This window comes from Hyperolius riggenbachi, chromosome 12 (assembly GCF_040937935.1).
Source record: "Hyperolius riggenbachi isolate aHypRig1 chromosome 12, aHypRig1.pri, whole genome shotgun sequence".
Lineage (NCBI taxonomy): Eukaryota > Metazoa > Chordata > Amphibia > Anura > Hyperoliidae > Hyperolius > Hyperolius riggenbachi.
In genome coordinates, this window is record NC_090657.1 from 195,346,119 (window position 1) to 195,369,124 (window position 23,006).

At 43.4% G+C, this 23,006-nt stretch overlaps 2 long non-coding RNA genes across 2 annotated transcripts in view; one reads left to right on the forward strand and one right to left on the reverse strand.

Moving 5' to 3' along the window:
• Positions 1-762: 762 nt before the first annotated feature.
• Positions 763-13,873, reverse strand: LOC137542396 (uncharacterized). The gene is made up of 3 exons (XR_011025420.1): positions 13,769-13,873; positions 2,829-2,931; positions 763-846 (listed from the first exon to the last, which is right to left on the reverse strand). It is a non-coding gene; the product is annotated as an uncharacterized lncRNA (long non-coding RNA).
• The window catches only part of LOC137542394 (uncharacterized), a 383,858-nt gene continuing 365,389 nt past the window's right edge, over positions 4,538-23,006 (forward strand). Inside the window, exon 1 of the long non-coding RNA XR_011025418.1 lies at positions 4,538-4,614. This is a non-coding gene — a long non-coding RNA (uncharacterized lncRNA). The remainder of the gene's footprint in view (positions 4,615-23,006) is intronic.

Consider the following 23,006-nt stretch of genomic DNA (forward strand, 5'->3'; position numbering starts at 1 on the left):
CAGAGACAAGTATAGGACAGTATCTCCCAACTGTCCCTTTTTTGGAGGGATAGTCCCTTTTTGGGGACCCTGTCCCTCTGTCTTCCTGATTTGTTCCTCTTTCAGGACTCATGTAAAGATCTATGTAAATATTTCTATTTTTCTACTGAGAAATGTTTAATAGACTGTTAAAATTAAGGATAATTAATGAAGATAGAGAGGAGCAGTGTGGTCTGAGTTCTAAAACTGCTTCTTCTTCTTCTTCTGAATTTCCTCTTTCTTCTCTCAAAAAGTTGGGAAGTATGGTCAGTGTGTGTGGGGGGAGGGGCTTCCATTGAGGGCCTCCTCCGCTGATGTCATCTGCCAGGAATAAAAGGAACTGTGCCTGTGATTTCTCTGCTGTACTGCTGCTGATGCTACATCATTAGGGAACATTTCAATTAGTCAATTTACAGAACTACACCTCCATGAAGTCAATAGTTTATTGTTACCGAAATTAATCACGTTAAACTGCCTTTCTTGCCCAAAAATTGTAATCAAGGGACCTGTAGCCAGCTTTCCAATGCAAATGGTAACTGCTGCTTAGAAAGTATCCTTACAGCATATAGGGAAGATATAGCAGAAAGTTTTATAGCTTTTTTAACTGTATGGTTGGAATAAAAACTATACGCATATATGATCTCCTCTATCTCTGCAAAATTGTGTATGATTGCTAAAATGTTTAAAGTCTAAACACCATTTCTTACCCCAAAATAGTTGACAAAGGATCTCTAGCTGGCTCTGGCTGCTTCCTTATCCATCACAGTTCAGGTTAAATATTATCTTTCATCTTCAGTGTGCAGCTACTAGAACTTTTTTGGAAGCGTCCTGGAAACCATGGAAACAGTTTTTGGACTAGTTTTAAAGATAACACAGAATTCTTTTTTGTCTCTTGCTGTTAGAAATTAAATGATACTGTCCAGATACAAACTTGTCTCCCTAGTTTTCTCCCAGGAAATGGGAACCTTAAGGGACACCTGAAGTGAGAGGGATATGGAAGCTGCCATATTGATATATTTGTTTAATTAATACCAGTTGCCTGGCAGTCCTGCTGATCCTCTACCTCTAATACTTTTAGCCTTATGCTACGTACACACATGCGACAACGATCGTTCGTTGAGGACGACGAACGAACTTTTAATTGACGAAAGAACGACCGAAGTAAAGTTAGTTGTAAAAAGTGTGTAACGATCACATCGTTAGAACGAACGTTACACCACGTAAAAGCACTTAATGCGCCTGCGCATAAAATTGTAAAGTTCCTTGGAGAAAAAGTGAAATACGCATGTCCAGCCTGGTACGAACGATCGTTTCCAACGATGTACCACTTTTGCTAACGATCGTCGGTGGTAAAAATCCGCCAAGACAGAACTTTGTTTTGTAGCGATTTGCCTCGTTTGTCGTTCGCCTTAATAGTCGTTGGTTCGTTTTTTGTAACGATCGTCGTTGGTAAAGATCGGGGAACGATCGTTACAAACGACTATAGTCGCATGTGTGTACGCACCTTTAGACCCTGAACAAGCATGCAGCAGATCAGGTGTTTCTGACATTGTTAGATCTGACAAGATTAGCTGCATGCTTGTTTCTGGTGTGATTCAGACACTACTGCAGCCAAATAGACCAGCAGGGCTGCAACAAAACTGGTATTGTTTAAAGGATACCACACCTGACATGTGGCATAATGAGATAGACATGGGTATGTACAGTGCCTAGCACACAAATAACTATGCTGTGTTCCTTTTTTTCTTTCTCTGCCTGAAAGAGGTAAATATCAGGTATGTAAGTGGCTGACTCAGTCCTGACTCAGACAGGAAGTGACTACAGTGTGACTCTCACTGATAAGAATTTCCCCCTTTTTTTATCTCTTTCTTGCTCTCAGAAGCCATTTTCTTCTAGGAAAGTGTTTTATAGTTGTAATTTCTTATCAGTGAAGGTCACACTGTAGTCACTTCCTGTCTGAGTCAGGACTGAGTCAGCCACTTACATACCTGATACAAAATATAGGTAAAAGGCTGCGCATCCCTGACCCAATACTATACAATTGAATGGTTAATCGCTGTGTTTTGCATCTGTCTGATTGCTGAGTGTGTATTTGAGCTATTTAAGCGGTGCATATGAGGTGGTGAGTCATTCAGATGCGGCCCATATTGGTGAGCGCTTGCTTTGTTTTCTACTTACATACCTGATATTTACCTCTTTCAGGCAGAGAAAGAAAAAAAGGAACACAGCATAGTTATCTGTGTGCTAGGCACTGTACATACCCATGTCTATCTCATTATGCAACATGTCAGTTGTGGTATCCTTTAAGGAAATAAATATGACAGCCTGCATATCCCTCTCGCTTCAGCTGTCCTTTAATCAATAAATTCCCCTTTCAGCCTCCAGCAAGCAGAAAAGTCACAATAAGTTGTCCCATACTGACTAAAATCTATTATTGCTTTTTATTACTTCTCATGCCTACCTTTTAGTACTTTGCGCTTGTAAGGTGCTGAAAAGGTGTTTTACTTTTAAAGGTGTTACTTCTTATGCTGGGAATACACCATGCGTTTTTTAACCCTCGATAGATGGGTTCGATAGATAATTTCCAACATGTCCGATATTCCATCTGATCGTTTTTGGCTCGATTTCTCATAGAAGTGAATGGAAAAGAAAAGAAAAACGAGCGGAAGAAAATCGAGCGCAGAATCGAGCACAGAATCGAGCGGAAAAACCGATCGGGTGGAAAATCGAGCGGAAAACCGTATTGTGTGTACCCAGCATTAGGTTGACATAGACAGTATTGTGAGGTGTGAGCACACTTGTATAATCACCTGGTGTTCCCTCGACTTCTGTCCTCTTCTGAAGCTTCCCTTGGGCCCAAGAGTTAGAAGGTATTTGTGGCCTCAGATCTCCATTACTCCTCTTCTCAGCTTCCTAGAGGGATGCCGAAGATTAGGCTGTATTACCATAATATCACTGTAAACACATCTTTCAACTCAATTTGTGAATGGGTACCATGGAAATCCGCTACCGTAGATTGGGAAGGTGTGTGAGCGCCATCTACTGGCTGACGTAATGTCAGCATGTGCTGTCAGCTGCTCCATATGTAGTTTTGCAAAACAGAAATTTGCCTTCTTAAAACAGAAGGTATTTGTGATTATTCAGATTGGAGTGAGCATATGATATCTCCCATGATGCATCACTGCTGAATACACAAATCATTCTTTGTTGTCCCTGATAGCTATACACACATCCAGAACCATTGGAATGCAATGATGTGCCAGCTTGTTAGGCCTCATTCAGATCAATAAGCACACATGGCTGTGTGATTGAAACACAACGCATACAAACGCATGCGCTGCTACGTGCTGCGCTGCTGATCCCATTCATTACAGTGAATGGGTCAAAGCTGCGATTTCTGAAAAATGCAGGCAGCATTGCGATAGCGCTTCGCTCTGATGCGCAGTGCATATGATGGAAGCGGTATAAGGACTGTCTGTGCCCTTCTACTGTTCTTGCGTGTCGCACACTATACGCACTGCCGAACACTATACATGCAGGGAACGAGGCCTTAAAGAGGAACTTCAGCCTAAACAAACATACTGTCATTAAGTTACATTAGTTGTGTTAATTAAAATAGATGGGTAATATAATCTCTTACCCACCCTGTTTAAAAGAACAGGCAAATGTTTGATTTCATGAGGGCAGCCATCTTTTTGGTTGAAAGGAGGTGACAGGGAGTATGAGACACAGTTCCAACTGTCCTGTGTGCTGATCACCCCTCCCAGTTGCTAGGCAACGTAAATAACAACATAGGAAATCCCATCATGCTTTGCACAGCATCAAGGAAAAAAAGCCCGGGCAGTTTTCTTTGATGGGTGGAGCTTAGCTAAAAATGCAGCTAAAAATTATGCTTTGGTAAGAAAAACAAAGTTCTGGTTCTGTGAAACTGTTAAAGAAACACCAAGCCTTTTCAGTTCCGCTGAGTAGATTTTTAGTCCGGAGGTTCACTTTAATTGTACAGAGCCACAATAATCCACCATGCATACAGACTGTTCCAAGTAAGAACGGGCCCATAGGGTTTTATTAAACTAGCTTTTTGCCGAAATCGCGGCAAAACGCTCTAGTGTGAATGGGCCCTTACTAAAATGCAATGCAAAACAGAAACCAGGACCAACCAGTTTGAACAGAACCGGTTTCTTGACCGATATATAAGAAGCATATCTGTTCAACAATCATTCCTAAATGATCAACCAAAGCAATCACGAATGATAATTTCAAAAGACAGCAGACTGATGCCTATACATAGCTTTATTTGTGGCCTTTGCAAATATCCTACACTTTTCACCAGATCCCATAAAGAGAGCACATTTCACTTTGTTTTCACTTCAAATACTCAACCTGGCTCAACAGAAGAAGGAAATAAATAAAACATTAAACTTTTCTTTTGTTTCACTTTAATAAGCTTTAACTTTATAAGTAAGTAAACAATAACTGTCAGTAAAGGATGGGTGTAATATAATTGACTTTATGTTCACAGGAGTCTGGAGTGAGGAAAGCCAGTGTCATGTCTGATGGAGGAAGAAAGGCCAGAGAGGAACATTGATCTGCCAGGAGGTGGGTCATAAAATCTCAGGAATGTGTATTCTTAGCTGCACTTCTCAAGTCTTTGCATTGTTTTACCACTCAGAGCATCAATTATGACATCCGTGTGAAAAGATGTGTATGGGGGTGAAACCAATGTTTTATTTTATTATTTTAATGAACAATTTTACAGTAACTTAAAACAATCAAAGATCTATGCGTACATAATAAGCCTGCATATTATAATCCTCACAAAACCTGTGTTTACACATTATATTGTATGTGATGTGTACATACAGTGGGATGCGAAAGTTTGGGCAACATTGTTAATCGTCATGATTTTCCTGTATAAATTGTTGGTTGCTTTGATAAAAAATGTCAGTTAAATATATCATATAGAAGACACACACAGTGATATTTGCGAAGTGAAATGAAGTTTATTGGACTTACAGAAAGTGTGCAATAATTGTTTAAATAAAATTAGGTATTTTGTTTAAACAAAATTTGGTAGGTGCATAAATTTAAATGAAATCAATATTTTGTAGAGCCTCGTTTTGCAGAAATTACAGACTCTAAACGCTTCCTGTAGGTTCCAATGAGAGCCTGGATTCTGGTTGAAGGACCATTGGACTATTCCTCTATACAAAACACCTGTAGTTCATTCAGGTTTAATGGCTTCCGAGCATGGACTTTACTCACACCACAGATTTTCAATTATATTCAGGTCTGGGGACTGAGATGGCCATTCCAGAACGTTGTACTTGTTCCTCTGCATGAGTGCCTTAGTGGATTTTGAGCAGTGTTTAGGGTCGTTGTCTTGTTGAAAGATCCAGCCTTGGAGCAGCTTCAGCTTTGTCATTGATTCCTGGACATTGGTCTCTATAATCTGCTGATACTGAATGGAATCCATGCGTCCCTCAACTTTGACAAGATTCCCAGTCCCAGCACAGGCTACATAGCCCCACAGCATGATGGGACCACCACCATATTTTACTGTAGGTAGCAGGTGTTTTTCTTGAAATGCTGTGTTGTTTTTTCTTCATGCATAACGCCCCTTGTTATGCCCAAATAACTACATTTTAGTTTTAGCAGTCCACAGCACCTTATTCCAAAATGAAGCTGGCTTGTCCAAATGTGCTTTAGCATACCTCAAGCTGCTCTGTTTGTGCTGTGGGTGGAGAAAAGGCTTCCTATGCATACAGCATCTCATTGTGTAAAGTGCACCGAATGGTTGAATGATGTGCAATGACTCCATCTGCAGCAAGATGATGTTGTAGGTCTTTGGTGCTGGTCTGTAGTTTGACCGTGACTGTTCTCACCATTCATTACTTCTGTTTATCTGAGATTTTTCTTGGTCTGCCACTTCGAGCCTTAACTTGAACTGAGCCTGTGGTCTTCCATTTCCTCCATATGTTCCTAGCTGTGGAAACAGACAGATGAAATCTCTGAGACAGCTTTCTGTATCCTTCCCCTAAACCATGATGGTGAACAATCTTTGTCTTCGGGTCATTTGAGAGTTGTTTTGAGACCCCCATGTTGCTACTCTTCAGAGAAATTTAAAAGAGGAGGGAAACGTACAAATTACTCCCTTAAAGAGAATCTGTATTGTTAAAATCGCACAAAAGTAAACATACCAGTGCGTTAGGGGACATCTCCTATTACCCTCTGACACAATTTTGCCGCTCCTCGCCGCATTAAAAGTGGTTAAAAACAGTTTTTAAAAGTTTGTTTATAAACAAACAAAATGGCCACCAAAACAGGAGGTAGGTCAACATAGGTTGATGTACAGTATGTCCACACATAGAAAATACATTCATACACAAGCAGGCTGTATACACCCTTCCTTTTGAATCTCAAGAGATCATTTGTGTGTTTCTTTTCCCCTGCAGCTATCTTCCACTGAAGTGTCAGGCTGTTTATTCCTGCAGAGTGCAGACAGCTGTGCCTGTATGTAATTCCTCAGTATGTGAAAGCCCAGCCAGCTCAGAGGAGGATTTATCCAGCTTGTAAAAGATAATAGAGCAGAGAAAAGCTGCACTAATATAAATAACACACAGGCAGTGTGCAGAGAGGGGCCTGGAGGGGGAGATGCATCACAGAACCACAACACTGAAGAACTTGGCAGCCTTCCAGACACAGGCTGACAAGTCTGACAAGAGAGAGATAAGTTGATTTATTACAGAGATGGTGATAGTAGAACGTGCTGCAGTAAGCCAGAACACATTAGAATAGCTTTTGGAACTATAAAAAACAGGAATGATAAAAAACAGGATGCAATTTTTGTTACGTAGTCTCTTTAAATACTCTTTCTTATAATTGGATTCACCTGTGTATGTAGGTCAGGGGTCACTGAGCTTACCAAGCCAATTTGATTTCCAATAATCAGTTCTAAAGGTTTTGGAATCAATAAAATGGCAACAGTGCCCAAATTTATGCACCTGCCTAATTTTATTTAAACAATTATTGCGCACTTTTTGTAAATGCAATAAACTTAATTTCACTCCTCAAATATCACTGTGTGTGTCTCCTAAATGATATATGTAACTGACCTTTTTTATCGTAACAACCAACAATTTATACAGGAAAATCATAATAATTAACAACGTTGCCCAAACCTTCGCATCCCACTGTATATTGCTGTATTGGAATGGCTCAAGAGGCGCTCAATTCACTGGCTACAAACCCCTTTGCCACTGGCCTAAGGAAGTGGGCTTAGACCCACAAAACGCGTTGCCTGTGCTAATACATTTTTGTTGACATATGTGACTGTCATTATTGGGGTAAGCCACCTCCCCCTTTCTCAATTTTAGTGTTTTGAACCTAATTTTATATATTCCCAGGTGCCTCTTCTCCTTATTGTACATCAAAGGGCCTTTCTCAGTAACTCCTGCCAGTTTAAAAGGTCATGAATCTCAGCTTCACTCAGATTAATGCAGGGTACACACAATTAGATTTTCCAGCAGAATTACTGTCAAATCGATTATTTCCAATATGTCCGATCTGATTTCCGATCGATTTTCTGATCAATTTTTTTTTATAGAAGTGAATGGAAAATCGATCATAAAATCTCATCGTGTGCACCTAGCATAAGGTTGACAATACCTCATATAACTTTTTCCTGTACAGACATCATGTCTGAGCCGACTGTAATCCTGAAGTTCATATTTTTCCCATATTTCTTTCATATTTCAGGGGTTAGGGAAATGCTAAATAAACACTAAGGTTATTCTGACACGTTGCACAATAAGGGTGCTTCCTGCCCTGGGAGATAGGGGTTCTTAGGCATCCTTTGGGGTTCTGTGGTCATGTCTCATATCAGCTGACTCAGGGCGCCTCACTGAATTCTGGCACACAGTCCTTCTGCTGATTGGACAATCATGTTCTGCCACTTTTTTATAAGAGGGTTGGAACTTTCCCTGCTTCGGGTAGGGCATCAGCTCTTACATCAACCCCTCCGTTCAGGACAAGGTCTTTAAAACTGTGATACACTCAAACCTCAGGGTCCATTGTTTATCATCTGTTGTTAAAATCAGCGACTGGCCAGCAGGATAGTTTTTGTTGTCAATAATTTTTATTGATTTTCAAATAAAGAAAACATGTCAAACATGTGCGAACAAATAAATTAAATCAGTACAAATTGTGCTGTATTACAAACAAGCAAAAAGTACCAGGGATGGTCCCCAGCGGGAGGCAAGTGAAAAAGTTTGTAAAAATCCCATTAAAATGTAACTGTCGGGCATAAAATAAAAAATCAATTGTTTATTTTGTATCTGGTAAACAAGTAATAAGGATGCTAGGCAGGCAATCCAAAAGTTAAAAATCACTATTACGTTTCTTGTTGATAAATGATCATTCCCCAATTTACCTGACTCTTATTTGGTACATTGCCGCACAAAGGAAGTTGCAGGGCATGCTGGGTTGTCTTTTTTTTTGCTTCTTTACTTTCCTCTCAGACTTAACTAATGCAGCCTGATTGGCTGAATCCTCTTTCCCCTGGCACACTTTTGTTTTCCTCTGATTGGCCAATATTTCTCATGCAGAGACAATGCACTTTCTATTGATTGGAGTGCCTGAAGACTGGAAGAATGACGGGCAATGCATACACAATCAGGTAGAGGAGAGTAAGGGAGGAAATGACATCAGGATTGGTTTCAAGATAGACACAGTTAAAATGGAGAATCCTAAAAAGGATTTTCTCTTTTTTTACTATAGAAAAATCACTAAAATCAAAATGTGGACAGTGCAATACATATGTTTTGTAAGTAGAGCAAGAATTTATCTACTAATATAAGTGTTTTTTTCCCTGAGATAGTACGGATGGCAGCGCCTCTTTAAACCTATAATAACAGTGTGAAACCATACAAAAAAAAGTTCCTTCATAAAATAACAGGGAAAGAAAACTTTCTTACACCAGTTATAAAGTATTCTCGGGTATATTATTATATATATTCCCTTACTAAAAAGCCAAGTGGGGACCGTGTGTATGCAGAGATGGAATCCCAGAAGCCAACAGGGGACAAGTGGAGGCCGCGAAGAGGTAAAGTATATACTTTGTACGGGGACATTTACATTAGGGAGGTACAGCATCGGGGAGGCGATGCAGACGTATGTGGCACACACGGCCAATTCCTGAGAGATTTCATGCTGAAATTGATCGGGAATCGGCCTGTGGTGTATGGGTACCTGACAGATCTCTCCCTTATCAGATAGGATAAAGGTAGCCATACACTGGTCGATTTGCCATCAGATTGACCAACAGATAGAGCGCTCTCTGATCGAATCTGATCAGAGAGGAATCGTATGGCTGCCTATACTGCAAACAGATTGTGAATCGGTTTTAGCATGGAACCGATCACAATCTGTGAAGCTGTCGCTGCCGCCATGCCCCCTCCCCCCTGCATACATTACCTGATCTGGCCAGCGCGACTCCCCCGGTCTCCGCTGTCTTCTTCTCCGCACTGGGCTCCGAGTCCGGCAGGCTTCACTGAACTTCCTGTCCGGTGGAAGTTTAAACAGTAGAGGGTGCTCTACTGTTATTATTATTATTATTTAGTATTTATATAGCGCCGACATATTACGCAGCGCTGTACAGTGTATATATATATATCTTGTCACTAACTGTCCCTCAAAGGAGCTCACAATCTAATCCCTACCATTGCCATATGTCTATATTATGTAGTGTAAGTCCTGTAGTCTAGGGCCAATTTTTTTAGGGGGAGCCAATTAACTTATCCGTATGTTTTTGCCGGGACAGGAAGTTCAGTGAAGCCTGCTGGACTCGAAGCCCAGCGCGGAGAAGAGGACAGCGGAGAGAGCGGGAACTCGCGCCGGCGGAGCAGCAAATGTATTGCCGCTGTATTGCGTCGGTTGTCGGGCATTCGAACACCGCTGTCGACGCAATGATTTCACAGCAGATTCGATCACAGTGATCAAATCTACTGTATATCGGCCGGAAAATCATTAGGTGTATGGGCCCCTTAAGAGAGATTTGTCTTTTGGTCGACTCTGCCCATACATCGCTAGATATATGGCTACCTTTACTTATTCTCTCCAACCAATCTGTTCATTTGCCAGATACATCTATCTGCCAGCAGGGATCCTCTCACAAGTAATCACGAGTGTGTAAACCATCGAATTTGTGATTCTAATGAGCATTAATGAGCTCAGGTTTGTGGCGGGGACATAAGGGGTTAGTTACCAATAATTCCCCGTCCTCCCTGCGCTCCAAATAGCTTCAGTGTTCTCCCCAGAGCCTATTACCCGGGCGGAGCGCCCACCAGATCTCTGTCCCCGCCCGGCTGCTGTGATTGGCCGCTTTCTGCATCATTAATTCTTTCCTCCGCACGATAGACATGACAGCTTGGAACGCAAGCAGAGACACCATCTCCGCCCTCCTCCTCAGCTCCTTCCTTCCTATCAGCAGCGTGGAAGGGCGGGGAAATCTCGTAGCAGAGAGAGGAACAGGCAGACCGCGGGAACTTTCAGCTGGAGTCCGCACTGAAAAGAATGTGCGTTTTGATTTGTTATCTTTTGGTGAGTCACTCCCGCTGGCTACTACAGTGGACAGACGCTCTTCTCTTCCTCTCCGTCAGAGCAGCATGTACAATGCCCCCTTCCCCAGGTCCTTCAGGTCACAAGAATGTCAGAGACCTCAAAGAAGTGTGGCACATTAACATATCAACATGTTTCTTTATTCTGGAGCATTCGGTGAGAGAGATAAGTGGTTTACAAAGGCTGTAAAAGGCAGCTTTCATTCTGCCTCCTGTGTCTCTGCACTTTATCACAAGCTGACACTTGGTTTGCTAGCTATTAACCCCAAATTGTTCAGTTCCATCACTGTGATATCTAGCTTTCAGTATGGGCAATGGCAAAAAGTTTAGTTCAGCATTTTACATCAAGTTTAGCCTTTTTTTTGTCTCAGCAGTTAGTTATTTAGGTTGAGAAAGACATACATCCATTGAGTTCAGACAGACTACTTGTATGTTCACAAATCACTGTGCTGTACAGAACAACTGTAGTGAGAGGTATAAGGAGACTGCCATCTTTATTTACCCGACAGCCTCGCTGAGCCTTTGCCTATAATACTTTTAGCCATAGCCCCTGAACAAGCATGCAGCAGATCAGGTGTTTCTGACATTGTTGTCAGATCTGACAAGATTAGCTGCATGCCTGTTTCTTGTCTGATTGAGACACTACTGCAGCCAAGTAGATCAGCAGGGCTGCCATGCAATGTGTATTGTTTAAAAGGAAATAAATATAGCAGCCTCCATATTCTTCTCACTTCAGTTCCCCTTTAAACTAGCATGGCTTTTGCAAAGTCTTCGCTGGAGTTCTCACCACTCATGTCGCCTGCCCGTGTGATCAGCTTTAAGTCAGCACTCCTCTGCAACTAGTGTGTGCAGCAGCAGGAGTAACATACATTGCATGCAGGGATGGTGAATGGTGTCAGGTCATATATGTGATGATGGGGCTATGGCACTAAGGCCCCATTCACACAGGTGCTTTTCAGGGAATCCTTAGAGCTTTGCTGAACGCCAGCGAACAGAGAATCGCTATGACAAAGCTGCCCTATGGTGGCATTCACACTGCAGTTGCGATTTGTATGAAAATCAGAAATGCACTGCATACAGCATTTTGTGAGTATTCGCAATGCGATTTTTGTTTCTTGAACAAGTTATCGTCCCACCCAGTAGCACTCAGTGTGATGCTGACCTCTCCCCAGCCAGTGTGATTCCCCAGCCAGTATGACCCTCACTCTCCTTTCAGCGTTTCCTTACTTTCTGACCCAGCAGCACCCTGCGTAACCTTACTTCCCCACCCGGCTACTTTTTCATGCCACCCGGCTGGAAAATATTTCTGGGGAGAACACTGCGCTTGCATGCATCCTATTGGACTTGTTGCAAGCCTCACTGTGGGCACTTCCTCCTTCAAGCCGGAAGGAGGAAGTGGGTGATGATGAGGCTTGCATCGCGTCCAATAGGACGCATGCAAGCTATTTGGAGCGCAGGGAGGACGCGGAATGGGTAACTAAGGCCTCGTTCACATCATTTAGCGCAGATGGCTGTGCGATTGGAACGCAACGCGTCCGATCGCACGCCATCTGCGCTCCTATGCGCTGCGCTGCAGATCCCATTCATTACAATGAATGGGGTCTGCGCTGCGATTACCAAAAATGCGTGCAGCACGCGATAGCGCAATCGCGCTGCCACGCAGCGCATATGATGGGAACGGTAGAAGGGCTGTCTATGCCCTTCTACCGTTCTTGCGTGTCGCACACTATACGCGCTGCCAAAATGCGGACGGCAGCGCGTATAGTCTGAACGAGGCCTAACCCCTTATGTCCCCGCCGCACACCTGAGCTCATTAATGCTCATGTGGATCACGAATTCCAGTGTTTACACACTCGTGATTACTCATGAGAGCATCCCTGTCTGCCAGCACCAATGTATATATTTATTGGGTACAGCGTTATAATAACCTAATGATTTCTTTGTTCTAGTTTTGCCCTTGACATCTGATTATTCTGATCTATGCTAAGAACTCCATGTCCTCAATACTGAGACACACTACCGCATTGTCTTATTTTTTTAATTTGTCGATTTGGTTAGTTAGGTCGCAATTAACTGTTTTCCTTAGGAAGCTAGTTCTGAGGTCTCTTCACCTCATTTTCAAAGCAAAGAGGGGTGGCAGCAAATTACCTTGATTTACAGTGCGAAATCAATAATTTTACATGTCCAAAACAGGCTGTCTACCTGAGGGGTTGATGTGGCTCTGTAAAATTTAAAGTTATAGGCTTGCTATACACCAGCGGTTCTGGATGCAAGCCTGGCTTCCGGGCCATAAAGAGATCATTTGCATATTCAGTAGCAGTGCATTGTGGGTAACCGCAGCTGAATTATCGCAAGTACCTTCTGTTTTAAGAAGGCATATCACACCAAGCATAATTTTACCTTACTGATTGTACAGATAATAGAGATTGTATTATGTATGGACACACCTACCAGTCTTAAACATTTATTGTGCTCACGGTGGATTTGCCTCCAGAAGTCTCTAGTGGATGAGACCTGAATGGCAACTGTGGCATAATACGATGGGATTGGTGGGTTATTGTCACATTGGTGGCAGTGGTGGGATCACCTGCTTTGGTGGAGGTGGATTGTCTCACCAAACTGTCATCGAATTGCACCTGCCAAGGTATCTGCAACGAATCGCTACGCTTTGTATGGACTTGTGTTTAGTTCTTAAAGGACTCCTTTGAATCATTGCACACTAAAGGTGTTGTGTGACTTTGATAATTAAAGGAGTACACCACCAGTAAATTGTACACGTTGTACGGATATCAGCGCAGTACATTGTAATTTTTTTTATTGAGTACATTTACTGTACATGGGTGCCTATGGTAGCAACCAAATTTACTCGCTGCTTCTTACTATCACCCTGTGCAGGATCATCCACCAGGCAACCTAGGCAGGTGCTTGGGGCCTAGTGGGTGTCAAGGGGCCCATCAGCCACCTTGTCTGCTCTTTCCCCACTTAACCTTACCGAAAAGACCACAAAAGGGGCCCCAAATGTACTACCTTGCCTAGGGAACCCTTACATCTTAATCCATCTCTGCTACCACCCAAAGTCTTTCCCTACAAGGCACAGTTCTGGAGGGGGGGGGGGGTGAGATAATAGACATACTTACATGTCTGACGGTCAGTTTTCTGTTTATCAGAACACCATTTAGACACTCTGCAGGTATGTTAAAGTCTGTGGTAAGACCACTGTAGCGCTGCAGTCTTCTAGTGATTTGCCTGGGCTGTGGATAGAGAAGTGCAGACAGATTGTCATCCTGGTGGATGCTGTGTCAGGCTCAGAGGATTTACATTGGGGTGTAAAACTGGACAGTCCTGAGAATAGCTCTTGAAGTCATTATCGCTGAAAGCTAATCAATGGCCGCCTTCCACAGAGAGCACTTTGCAGACTCTCTTCGCTGCAGAATAGTTTTGTTAGCAGTTTTCCCTTGACACCAAAGTAGCAATTGGAGCAATAACATTTCCTGATCCTGATGATTTACTGGACAGCATTTGATATTGTTTCAGCTAATTAAAGCGTCGGATCGAGTCAATTTGGAAAATAGAGTAAAATGAAAGCTCGGGCAAAAACTTTTTGGGTAGTTGTTGGATAGAATGAGGAAGAGCTACAACCTCTTTGAAGTTTTATTAATTTCTGTGACCCTGGTGGGGAGAATTTCTTCCACTTGATAAACCAGCGTGCGAGCTTTCAAACATGCTGTGTGTTCCGTAAGTAATATGCTGATCTTAGTGTACTGCTCTAGTTTAAAGGGACTACGAGCACCTCTCATGGGCATGCCTTTAAGACAGACAACTTCAAACAAAGTCGTGCTATGACCCCTCTGGAGGAGACTCTTGCAATGGCTATGCGTGTCACTTCCTCTTCCTGCTTCATTCAGTGATGCACTCCTCTAACAGAGAACACAGGGGTGACCCAGAAGTTATAACATAGCCAAGATGGCAGCCACAATTTTTAAATTGAAATCAAACGAAAACTATTCGGTGTAGAACGGCGATTCAGGCAGCAAATAAAAGAGGAGAGCACAAGCTACAGAAAGATATGCATCTTTAAGTACTTTGCAGTACTGGTCATAGTCTTAAAGGCATGCCCATGAGGGGTGCTTGGAGTCCCTTTAAGGAGGCACTGTAGTGACATATAGTAGAGTGGGTGGGGGGCACACACAAGCAATGTTTGCATAGTTTTTACAACATTGGGTAGTACAAAGCTAGGAACTAGAGTGGTACAGCCAATATCGGACAAGATTTTTGCATGCAATCTTATGTAATATTTTTGGGGTCAAAGTAGTAGATCAGGTAAACTGTTCTGGAACTGGAATTGTACAGAGTATGCCTAGCATTAGTGATGTGACCGCTGCAATTCTGTATTCTGTAGGGTCATGAACATAGTAATATTAATAGTAATGTATTGTAATGCTGCATTACTAGCATAGTACTTTTATTTTTTTTTGTACTTGGTGATATATTTGGACTTTGCAAAGGCCTTCTGTACTGTTCCCCACAACTGTCTGTTGCAGAAGCTAAAGATGCAAAGACTAGGGAAGAATCTGTGTGCATGGATAAGGACAGGGCCGGCCTTAGGTTTCACAGCGCCCTGAGCAGAACCAGATTTTGGTGCCCCCCCCCCCCCCAAATTCATCCTCTTCGCGTGTGAGCGCACCACACACATACACTAATGGGGGGGGGGGGATCTGCTGCCTAAATACACTAAAAGGGGATCTGCGACTGTAAGACTAGTAGCCTAAGCCTATATACACTAAAGGGGGGATCTGCCTACAGTAAAGGTTAGATAGGTAGCTGCCCCCAGTATAGATTAGATAGGTAGCTGCCCCCAGTATAGGTTAGATAGGTAGCTGCCCCCAGTATAGTTTAGATAGGTAGCTGCCCCCAGTATAGATTAGATAGGTAGCTGCCCCCAGTATAGATTAGATAGGTAGCTGCCCACCCCCAGTATAGGTTAGATAGGTAGCTGCCCCCAGTATAGATTAGATAGGTAGCTGCCCCCCCCCCAGTATAGGTTAGATAGGTAGCTGCCCCCAGTATAGATTAGATAGGTAGCTGCCCCCAGTATAGATTAGATAGGTAGCTGCTGCCCCCAGTATAGATTAGATAGGTAGCTGCTGCCCCCAGTATAGATTAGATAGGTAGCTGCTGCCCCCAGTATAGATTAGATAGGTAGCTGCCTCCCCCCCAGTATAGATTAGATAGGTAGCTGCCCCCCCCCCCCCCAGTATAGGTTAGATAGGTAGCTGCCCCCCCCAGTATAGGTTAGATAGGTAGGTTCCCTCAGTATAGTATAGATAGGTAGCTGCCCCCAGTATAGGTTAGATAGGTAGCTGCCCCCAGTATAGGTTAGATAGGTAGCTGCCCCCAGTATAGGTTAGATAGGTAGCTGCCCCCAGTATAGGTTAGATAGGTAGGTGCCCCCAGTATAGGTTAGATAGGTAGCTGCCCCCAGTATAAGTTAGATAGGTAGCTGCCCCTCCAGTATAGGTTAGATAGGTAGGTGCCCCCAGTATAGGTTAGATAGGTAGGTGCCCCCAGTATAGATTAGATAGGTAGCTGCCCCCAGCCCAGTATAGGTTAGATAGGTAGGTGCCCCCAGTATAGATTAGATAGGTAGCTGCCCCCCCCCCAGTATAGGTTAGATAGGTAGGTGCCCCCAGTATAGATTAGATAGGTAGCTGCCCCCCAGTATAGATTAGATAGGTAGCTGCTGCCCCCAGTATAGATTAGATAGGTAGCTGCTGCCCCCAGTATAGATTAGATAGGTAGCTGCTGCCCCCAGTATAGATTAGATAGGTAGCTGCCCCCCCCCCCCCAGTATAGATTAGATAGGTAGCTGCCCCCCCCAGTATAGGTTAGATAGGTAGCTGCCCCCCCAGTATAGGTTAGATAGGTAGGTTCCCTCAGTATAGTATAGATAGGTAGCTGCCCCCAGTATAGGTTAGATAGGTAGCTGCCCCCAGTATAGGTTAGATAGGTAGCTGCCCCCAGTATAGGTTAGATAGGTAGCTGCCCCCAGTATAGATTAGATAAGTAGCTGCCCCCAGCATAGGTTAGATAGGTAGCTGCCCCCAGTATAGGTTAGATAGGTAGCTGCCCCCAGTATAGATTAGATAGGTAGGTGCCCCCAGTATAGGTTAGATAGGTAGCTGCCCCCAGTATAAGTTAGATAGGTAGCTGCCCCCCCCCAGTATAGGTTAGATAGGTAGGTGCCCCCAGTATAGATTAGATAGGTAGGTGCCCCCCCCCCAGTATAGGTTAGATAGGTAGGTGCCCCCAGTATAGGTTAGATAGGTAGGTGCCCCCAGTATAGATTAGATAGGTAGCTGCCCCCCCCCCAGTATAGGTTAGATAGGTAGGTGCCCCCAGTATAGATTAGATAGGTAGCTGCCCCCCCCCCAGTATAGGTTAGATAGGTAGGTGCCCCCAGTATAGATTAGATAGGTAGCTGCCCCCCAGTATAGATTAGATAGGTAGCTGCCCCCCAGTATAGATTAGATAGGTAGCTGCCCCCCAGTATAGATTAGATAGGTAGCTGCCCCCCCAGTACAGGCTAGATAGGTAGGTGCCCCCAGTATAGATTAGGTAGGTAGGTAGGTGCTCCCCTCCCCTCATACTGGAGGGGGAGCCGCGGGGAGGGCAGCCCATCCTCTCCCTCCCTTCCTCTCCGGGCCACCCTCCGTGCTCCCCCCTCCAATGCAGACTGCAGCAGAGCCAGAGAGAACAACTCACCTCCCTGGTTCCGATCGCCGGCGCCTCTCACGGTGTCTCACTTGCCGCTGGTCTCCTCTTGTACATTGACACTGATACACAGTAAACTTCCTGTTAAGCAGGAAGTTTATTGTGCATCAGTGACAATGTACAAGAGGAGACCAGTGGCAAGTGAGAGGCGCCGGCGATCGGAACCAGGGAGGTGAGTTGTTCTCACTGCTGCAGTCTGCACTCTGCAGGGGGGAGCACGGAGAGCGCCGGGAGAGGAGGGAGGGAGAGGACGGGCTGCTCTCCCCGCGGCTCCCCCCTCCATCACGGTGGCCGCACGGGGGGGGGGGGGGAGGGCGGAGCGAGACGGACACAGCCAGCTTCCAAATTAAAACACATGCGGCCAGGCGGCAGGAGCGCCCCCTGGAAGCCGGCGCCCTGAGCGATCGCACAGGTCGCTCAGGTCAAAGGCCGGCCCTGGATAAGGAATTGGCTAATGGACAGAAAGCAAAGAGTTGTGGTCAATGGATTATATTTTAAATGGGTGACTGTTGGCAGTGGGGTCCCACAGGGCTCGGTACTGGGTCCAGTACTCTTTAGTTCAATTATTTATGACCTAGTAGATGAAGTAGAAAATAATGTTGATATTTTTGCAGATGGTACAAAATTGTGCAGAATCATCAACTCTCAGGAAGATAGTGATATACTGCAACAGGATCTGGGTAGGATGGCTATATGAACAAGTAAATGGCAGATGAAATTCAATGTTGAAAAATGGAAAGTCATGCATCTCAGTTGTACCAATAGTCTAGAACCATACAAAATAAACAGGATACAGATGGGGACATCTCACTTGTAAAGGGACTTAGGAGTACTGGTAGACAACACGTTAAATAATTGCATTTAATGCCAAGCAGCTGCAGCTAAGGCAAACAGAATTTTGGGATGCAATGAGAAAAGGAAATAAAAACTTGAGATCCAACCATAATATTGCCCCTGTTTTGTGCGTGTTTTTGACCTCGAGTTTCCCTGATCCATAGATTGACAGTCATCTGACCTTGGCTTAGACTTCCCGGACTTGCCCGGAAGAAGCCGCTCGTTGCGGCGAATCGCGACGGTTCCTGCACGCACGCCCTCCTGTCCAGCTCCACCTGTAAGCTTCTCATCTCCCTGTTCTCACACCACACGGATCTCCGTGATGTTGGGCTTATAACCCTTTACACTCCTTTCCCCGCACTTTGGGAGTCAGGCCTGGCTCCTGCACACACGTTTTTTTCCCCTCCTTGCTTCCTGGGTAAGCGCTTTATAATTGTCCATACACCCCACTCGGTACCTTTACACTGTGGGCACTGGTATCTCGCTGTTCCCACCAATTGTTAGACTGATTTGGCACAGGGGACTGACTTTGTCATCCCCTCTTTATACTACCCGTTTTCACCCTGTTCATCCCTTACAGGGTGTCCAGCTGCACTCCATTTTCTCCTCCAGCATTCCCTTCACCCCTTCATTTGTAGGTTACCGGTGTGTCCTGTTGTACAGTTTATATATATTCATGTATACATACATGTTTTTGATTGACATCATTGTTCATTGAGGGCATTTTCATTCATATTGTGCTCTTGTTTTTATGGCTTTATTAATTGTATGGTTCAATAAAGGCTAATTTGTACTTTTCTATATTAATTGTGGTGCGGTTTTTGTAGGGCCATTCCTTTTTTTTTCTCGTAGTGCTATATAGTGATTCATTGGCCTTTCTGCACGCATTTAAGGTACATATTTGAATATTAATTAGCCTATGTACTCATATTGGTTGATGGTGCTCGTCTGTTGTGGTGAAATTTTTTGCAACTTTATCAGATTTTGCAACCGGTTGCACTTATTTATAGGTATAGCTATCAGAAAGTGCAACCTAGCCATTGACTTTAACCTATCTGTATCAGAAAATGCAACCCAACCAAACCCTATTCTCACACAGAACCCTCCCCTCTTGCTCAACTAATAATCCCCCCCCTGGAGGGAACAATCCCCCCTCTTGCTAAACTAATAACCCCCCTGGAGGGAACAATCCCCCCTCTTGCTCAACTAATAACCCCCCCTGGAGGGAACAATCCCCCCTGTTGCTCAACTAATAACCCCCCCTGGAGGGAACAATTGCCCCTGTTGCTCAACTAATAACCCCCCCTGGAGGGAACAATCCCCCCTCTTCCTCAACTAATAACCCCCCACCCCCCGAGGAAACAATCCCCCCTCTTGCTCAACTAATAACCCCCCCTGGAGGGAACAATCCCCCTTCTAGCTCAATGGGATCTGTGGTTGCAAAAAATTACAGGCGTGTTAACAGAGAGGAGCCACGCCTACACAGTCATACACTGTCCTCTATGGCAAGTTGCAAAATATGATAGGTAGCAAAAATTTTCACTACACCGTCCCCCTTTTTTTGATCTCTTGGCTTAGACTTCGGCATAGCTCCTGGACTGTGTTTGGTTTTAAGGTTCTTCATTAGCTTCCTTGGCTTCAGTTCCTATACCTTGAATGTTAAGTCTTGGTGAAAACCGAAGTCAGGTATATGTATGGAGTCTCCCGCTCAAGCGAGGGCTTGGCCATAGGTGAAGAGCATGGTGGAGACTGGGGTACACGGTCTGAAGGGAAGCTGGTGATTGCCTGGGACCTTATACACTGACTTTGTCCAAGTCTGTGCAGGAAATGTCATCATGGGTCACAACAGGTAAAATTGATAGAATACCCTGATAGCTCATGGTCACCCGAAACCCGAAGGAAAGAGTAAGAGGCTAAAAGAGACCAGAAAGCCCTCTTACTGAAAAGCAATGCTGAACATAATTTTGCCTTCTTTAAACAGAAGGTTCTAAGGATGCAAAACAGGTATAATCTGTGTGTGTTATTTAATAATCCGAGAAAAAAGTTTAGTTCAGCAAACTGACAACGGTAAAAATAAACTTTATTAGCAATCATAATGTGAACGGAAAACAAAATATGGATGCGCTGTAAGGAAAATGAACCGGTTGGACATTTCCACACAGAATTGTTGCTAGCAATATGGCTACAATTGTGCTCACACTGTGCATGATAGCAAAGCTCTTCTCATTGTCAGAATCACTTGTTGTGCCCGTTAGGGAGGTTCTCCATGGCCTTTCTTCCCACTAATCATCATCCCACATGAACTACAAGCACAAAAGCCATGCATTGTTTTCCCCTCTTGATGTATGCCTGTAATGATACGCATTATTGCTAGCTTTTGTCTCTGTGTGTGTCATCTGCAGAAAGACTGATTTTTTTTTTCCTTTAATTTTCAATAAAAGGGCAATAATTGGGTGAGCTAATAATTGGTGGTAAATAGTCACTACCTGACAGAGAATGAATTCCAGCTTAAAAATAGCTCCTGGTGTTCCTCATTACCAGGATGAACCAACATCCCAGCTGACCCATCTTAGCTGGGAAGAGCCTGACAATAACCCCTTTATAGCTATAATTAGCTCTGCTTGAGCCGCCCGTCACCGGGGATGACATCTCCAGACAGGACTGGAACCGCTGAAAAATAATTTCATTTGCTGGAGGAAAGAAAAGACTATTTTTTAATTTTTTAAGAAAATAAAAACCTGCCTCATCTCATCACAATGCGAAAGATTTTTTTTTTCTTGTTCTTTTATTTTAAAAAAATTGAGCTAACCCATGAACTTTATCTTTCCTGTTTATCTGAAATATAAACCATGGACCACTGCAGAGCGGCAGCGTTCTTCACGACAAAAATCTACCGGTTTCCTACCTTCGAGTAAACAATTCTTTGCTTTAAAAAGATGATGAAAATTAAGATAAGAGAATCTGAAACGACTGTCAGTTGGCTGAGTTCAGCTTCCACCCCCTCTAAAAGCAGGAGGAAAACTTCAAACTTGTCTTGTATTGTGGTTTGTGTTGACTTCTGTCTGATATCAAATAAATACATGTGGTTTCTCAGCGCCGCAGACCTGATTAGGAGCGTCGCAGTGCAGGTACGGTGGAGCTTTTTATTTAAACATTCAGACAAAGACAGATGTGATGTAGGAAACACGGGTAAAGTCATGGTTGTGACTACATGGCTTGGTTCACACATAAATCTGTACATTTCATGTCCAGTCCTGTCCTGTCAGTTTTGCATCAGTTTTCTATCAGTTTTACCTGACAGAATTAGAACTGTTCACCTTTTATGTGTTAACACATCCATATATAACTAACTCGTCAGGACTGTACTGGACAGGAAATGCATTTTATGTGTGAACCAAGCCATACAAACCTGGTGCAAAACAGACATGACTGGACTAGAAATGTACACCTTTTATATGTGAACAAAGCGATAGAGAACAAGTCATACAAAACTGATGCCAACTGTCCAAAACTGAAAGGACTGGACACCTTTTATGTGTGAACCCAGCCTAATTTCTGCATCTGAAATACAACATAAAAAGCTTAAATGGAACCTAAACTGAGAAGGATGTGGATTTTTCCTTTTAAAATAATACCAATTGCCTGACTCTCCCGCTGATCCTGTGTCTCTAATACCACAGCCCCTCAACAAGCATATAGATCAGGTGCTCTGACTGACAATTTTTTTCCGGCGCTTCTATTTTTTCATGTGCGTTTTTATGCGTTTTTCATGCGTTTCCATTTTTGTATGAATATTCATATTTTCCAAGTTAAAAAAAATCATTTTCAAATTAGTTTTTACCTTACTTGGGCAAAGACGCATAAAAATGCATGCAGTTTATTTTTTTGCACCATAGAGAAGCCATTGCATGCAGAACACATGCGTTCTGCATACAGTATGCAGGAGGAATGAACTTGCTGAGCATTTTAAAAAACGCATCTAAGAACACATTGAAAAATGCATACTAATACATTTTTTGTGCGGCCAATAGACTATAATTATATGCGTTTTTTTAAAGAGGAAGTGAAAATAAATAAAATTGCTTATGTTTTTTTTTTCAATATTACTTTATTTAGGCTAGGCTCACATTGAGACGTTGCGTTGTGATGCGACTCATTACAACACAATGCAAAAAAAGGTGGTAACGCACATTAATGCTGCGTTACCATAACATACAGTAGATACAGTAGAGCAATGAAAAGTATGCTTTCCTGTATCTGTTAACATCTGCGTTTAGAGGTAACGCACTGCGGCAGTGCATTACTATAACGCAACATTTACAAAGCCACTTTAACGTCGGACTGTGAACGTTGCATAGGGTTAACATTGCAGTTCGGTAACCTGCGTTATAATGACTTTACAACGCAGGACAATATCGTCTCACTGTGAAAGTAGCCTAAGGCTTTGTTCACATCTAAAATGGAAATGGCAGACAGACGCGTTTTGTGATTTTGAGAGTGATTTTTTTCCCCTCCCGGCGCTTACCTGCGCGGTACGATTTTGTGTAAAGCGCGTTTCAAAGCGCTTTTGCAGAGCAATTTCTTTTGCGGTGACGCAAGTCGCCGCAAAAGCTATTTTGTGAGCGTTTTGCGTTTTCTTATACCGTCCATTGTAGCAAAAAATCGCCCAAAAAATGGTGCAGGCAGCGCTTTGGTCAGCGGAAAGCTGAGGAAACACACAGATATGAACAGTCCCATAAGGAATCATTGCACAAGCGCTTTTAAGGCAAT